The following is a 5,768-nucleotide window of genomic DNA, read 5'->3' as shown; positions in this document are numbered from 1 at the left end:
ATGACCCAAGAACGCCACAGAGTTAAGCTAGAATTCACACTTAGAAAATTTAGCATAGAGCTTATTCTCCTCAAGTGTTTTCAAGGTTATTCTCAAATGTCCTGCATACTCCTCAGGACTCTTCGCTTAAATCAGGATATCATCAATAAACATAATTATGAAACGATCGAGAAAAGTCTTGAACACATGGTTTATTAGGTCCATAAATGTAGCAAGGCGTTATTTAGACCGGGACATCACTAGAAATTTCTAATGTCCATACCGAGTACGAAATACTGTTTTCGAAATATCTTTCTCCTTTATTTTTAGTTGATGGTACCCAGACCGCAAGTCGATCTTAGAAAAGAACTTAGCTCCCTGAAGTTGGTCGAACAAATTATATATCCTAGGCAAAGGATATTTATTCTTGATAGTCACCTTATTTAGCTGACGGTAATCAACACACATTCTGAGAGAACCATCATTCTTTCTAACAAACAAGACCAGAGCACCCTCATGCAAGGTACTTGGTCGAATAAACCCCTTATCCAACAAGTCATTCAATTAATCTTTCAATTCTCTTAGCTCTGCCGGATCCATACGATAAGGTGGGATGGAGATTGGTTGAGTTTTGGGAAGAACATCTATCTCAAAATTGATAACTCTATCAGGAGGGATACTCGGAAGATCTTCGAGAAACTCATTAACTATAGGGACGGACTTAAACTCTGGCACTACGGCTTGAGTATCATTGACAGAAACTTGAGTATCTTACTAAACTTAAGATACGAGATAAACCTACCCCTAGGCTTAGCAATTTCTCCCTTCCACACAACAACCGGTTCATCAGGGAAATCAAATCGAACTGACTTATAATGACAGTTCACATTAGCATAACAAGCAGCTAACTAATTCATCCCCATAATTACATCACATCTCTAGCTCAAATAAGTCAGTTGTAGTCTCACGACCCTTAATTACAACCACACAATTTCTATAAACTCTAGAGGCAATAACAGGAACACCAGCAAGGTTATCCAATGAAAAGGGTTCACGTAGTTGTTTAGGTTCCACACCAAAATCAAGAGCAAATATGGTGTCACATATGAGATATTTGAGCCCCAGTCAATAAAAAAATATGCATCAAAAGAGTAAATAGTAAGAATACCTGTGACCACAGCATCTGAGGCTTCAACTGCCTCCCTACGAGTCAAACCATAAAGTCGGCCTTGACCCCCATTAGTGGTGTTAGAAACCGCTTTACCTGTCCCATTACCGCGAGCATTAGGAGCGTTATTAGTATTACCAGCAAGCAGATTCCTAGCAGCAACAGGTGCAGAAGAATAGTTTCTCTGGCCCAAAGAGATAGTTATTTCACGTAACCACTTCCTACACTCCCTCTTGATGTGACCCCTTATACCACAATGATGACAAATATGATCCTCCTATCCAGATGAGTGTCTATTACCACCTTGCGAATACATGTTATGTTTGTTGTTCCTCTGACCTTGTCTACCAGATGAAGCACTGACATTAGAGTAAGCATCGGTCTGAGCAGGTGAAGAATAACCTTTCTTTTACCCTCCATTTTTCGAACAACTAAACCTATCCGCAGATCAGGCCTTCTTACTTTGATCCCTTTCTGGCCTTTCTTCACCCTTCCAATTCTCTTGTTGCTCAGCGAACCCAACCAAAGATGAAAATGTACAACTAGCAGACATAGCAGCAGCACACGCATACTTGATACGTGGTACTAACCCACGAACAAATCGGCTCAACTTGTGCTTTTCAGTCGGAATCATATACGTTGCATACCTTGCCAGACGAGTAAACTTCAAACTATACTCACGAACGGACATAGTGCCCTGCTCAATCTTCTCAAACTTAGTAGCCAGAGCAAATCGTTCCTCATCAGACAAAAATCTCTCCATGAATGCACCCTCAAATTCAGCCCAAGTAGGAGCTGGAGCATTATTACCCCGCTCAGTCTCCCACATTTCAAACCTAGCATGAGCAACATCTTTCAATTGATATGATGCAAATTCCACAGGTTTAGAACTATGAGCACCCATGGCCCTTAGAGCTTTGAATGTCTCATCCATGAAGTACTGGGATCATCTTCTTCTCGTGAACCAAAGAACTTAGGTGGATTCAACCCTAAAAGTGCTTAAGCCTTTCCCCACCACCAAGTGTCGGATCCGTACCCCCGAGCTGCTATTGTTGCAACAAGAGTAGTAGGCATCTGGATTGAATTTTGCATCGATCCAATATCAGCCACGCCCACAGCAGGGGCAGTTGGAGCAGGTGGTACCGGCGGTGGTGCTTGGTCTCCATTACCATTCTCAACCCTAGCAGTAGTCTCAGCAGTGGTGCGGTTAATGATCCTAGCGGCTCGTCGGCCAACCGATGAATCAAAACCACAATTACTCCCTTGGTTAGCAGCTCCCGCATGAGTTAATGCCATTTCTGCGGAGCACGAATTAACGAACACGTCAGGACGATCCTAAGGGAAGTTCAAGCTCTATAGCACAATCTAGAATAAAGAAGAATGCGAAACACTTTCTCTGGTAGTCTTTCGATCATGCAGGTGATCAGGCTGCACAAGGAAGATTCCACTAGACATAGCTCCACAGACATAGACAAATCCTAGGACACATCTAAACCTAGGCTCTAATACCAAGCTTGTCACGCCCCAAAACCCACCCTAGACGTGACCGACATCCGATGTCATGAACAATATCGGAAGAACCTTATTATATATGGAAAACATTTGATACTCTCCAATCAGCAATTATCTAATAAGTAAGAGACACACCCTTTGCAAATATGCAAGATAAAGTCATGCTCATTAAAACAAAATAGCGAAAATCTAAACCCATACTTAAATAATACATGGTAACATTCCCCAACAATCATGGAAAAACATCTATAACACTACCTATAGTTCAACAACCATCTAAGGAGCTTCTACGAAATAAATAGTGTCAAAAGTCTCGGGACGCAACCCAACAATCTAAACAAATGAAAAATTATAGAGAGGTGCCCCACGAACAAACATGTGGGCTCACCGAAATATCTTGAGAAGAAGCAACTTCTCCTAACTCATCGGCGCATCACGATCCTGCTCTTCAATGTTACTTAACATACCATCAAAAACAATAATGATATGCCTAAGTAATGGGTACCCAGTGAGTATCTCGAGGACAATAAATAATGCAGCCAAATGAAATAATTAAGATCAGTAATACCGCTTAAGTGAAAAATAGTTAAAAAAATCCAGGGGTAAGATAAACCAACAAATTCACGACCATCAATCGAGAAACCATCAATCCGTTTTTAAACCACTTCGAGTTTATTACCCCGCTGAAGATAAGAACTGTTTGATACCAATAATGGTAGCCATTTCAATATCCTAAGGATGCATATGTATCCATGATTGAAAATTAATTGATAGTACTATATACCTTGTCTCGTATAGAGTGCCTACAATCCCCAAAACTCTACCGGGATCTCATCTGGATCGATCGCCCTTTCCCTACTTAGCTTATGAAAAGCCACTTAACCTCCACAACCTTATGCCCCTGCAATACCCAAAATATCTACGACTCTCGGAATGCTCTAACTCCCCAACACGATTTCCCTGCCCCCTTATTCATTCAGGAGCTTCTGGAAATACATTTGCCATCTATTTCTAATGTGTACCTCTTCTACCAACACTTCACCACTCTCGTCTTTGATGCACTTCACTTGGTCGAGGTCACCGTCCTTTCTATCTTGCCTTGGCGGGCCTATACAACTTCTTATCCTCACCTTTGCTAAGCTCTTTATACAAGTGTTAAAAAGCTGTCGTTTTAGCCGCCGTGACCGCTAGCTTCGCTTCCTTCTTCGGTCGTCTTGTACTTCTCTCTATTCCTCCTCTTGTCCTCCTCGTCTAAGCTTTCCAGTAACGTCATGTAAGCAACCTTCTTGGCTTCACTTTTTCTTGGACCTATCCGTTCCACCACCAATCTTATTTATGCCCATCTGGATTACCCTTTGAGACCCTTAACACCTCTCCAGCTACTTCCCAGATGCAGTCAGCTGTCCAAGCCCACATACTATCAGCGTCCTGCTAGTCCCCCAAGCCCCTATAACCACCAACTTCTCTCCAATCTCCTGAAATTTGACTTTAGGCTCCCCATCTAATCCTAGGTTGGTTATACGCGGCCCTCTTCTTCTTCTTGATCTTGATATCTAAATTCATAACCACGAGCTTATGTTGGGTTGTAAGATTCTCGCTCGGAATAACTGTCATGCCTCAAAAATCACCTTAGAAGTGACCGGCATCCGATGTCATGAACAACATTGGAAGAACCTTATTATATATGGAAAACGTTTGATACTCTCCAATCAACAATTATCTAATAAGTAAGAGACACACTCTTTGCAAATATCCAAGATAAAGTCATGCTCTTTAAAATAAAATAACAGAAATCTAAATCCATACTTAAATAATACGTTGCAACATACCCCAACAATCATGGAAAAACATCCATAACACTACCCATAGTTCAACAACCATCTAAGGAGCTTCTACGAAATAACTAGTGTCAAAAGTCTCAGGACGCAGCCTAACAATCTAAGCAAATGAAAAATTATAGAGAGGTGCCCCAAGAACAAACATGTGGGCTTACCGAAAGATATCGAGAAGTAGCAAGTTCTCCTAAGTCGTTGGTGCATCACAAACCTGATTTTCAATGTTACTTAACATACCATCAAAAACAACAATGGTATGCCTGAGTACTGGGTACTCAGTGAGTGTCTCGGGGACAATAAATAATGTAGCCAAATGAAATAATTAAGATCAGTAATACCATTTAAGTGAAAAACAGTTGAAAAATCCAGAGGTAAGATAAACAAACAACTTCACAACCATCAATCGAGAAATCATAAATCCGTTTTAAAACCAGTTCCAGTTTATTATGTCATTGAGTACCATTCCAATCTTTCCATTTCGAATTTAATATTTATCAACCAGCCACTCACTGGCAAACAAGTTTAATATCATCAACAAGCCACTCACAGGCAAACAAACTCATATCACAATGCCAATACAGGTCCAAATCAATAATGACAACGAGATGACTATTCAAGGTTCCCAAAATAGCATAGAAACACCACACCGGGGAAATTTGACCCACGATGACTATCCTTCCTCTCGAATAGTTAGGCAAAAACATATCAAGGTGTGTAACCCTTGATGACCACTCTTCCTCCCGAATGGCTAGGCTAACCCCACTAGGATTCATAGTGACTATCCTTCCTCCCGAGTAGCTAGGCCAAACAAAAAACAGAGAATCATAGCAAAGCAGTCGAATCACAATCATAGCATAGAAGCCAAATCTCAAATCATGGCATGGAAGCCGAATCACAAGTCATATCATGAGAGTCGCATTATTCATTAAGGAACATGTTCATCATCCCATTATAGGGGTACATCAAGTCATTTAAATCTTTAGAAACCGGGTTCACTTCTTTAAACAAGTTTCAAGTTCAACACAACCCATTATAGAGCATTCACACGAGATAGTCAAGCTTTCCAATTATCCAGTTTAAACATCCTTTATGGGTTAATTCGAGTTCGAATACCAAAGCTTTATATCTCAATTTTTCAATCACCCTTTCGGGAGGAAAACAAAAATACGTATATATAATATAGTACAAACAAGTTTTAATGTGGGCTTGTCCCTCACGCACACAAACCACAACCAAAGAGTTCATAAAAACCGATCGAAAGAGTATGTTCAAAA

This window comes from Lycium barbarum, chromosome 12, assembly GCF_019175385.1.
Source record: "Lycium barbarum isolate Lr01 chromosome 12, ASM1917538v2, whole genome shotgun sequence".
In the NCBI taxonomy this organism is placed as follows: Eukaryota; Viridiplantae; Streptophyta; class Magnoliopsida; order Solanales; family Solanaceae; genus Lycium; species Lycium barbarum.
Note: the sequence above shows the minus strand (reverse complement) of the source record.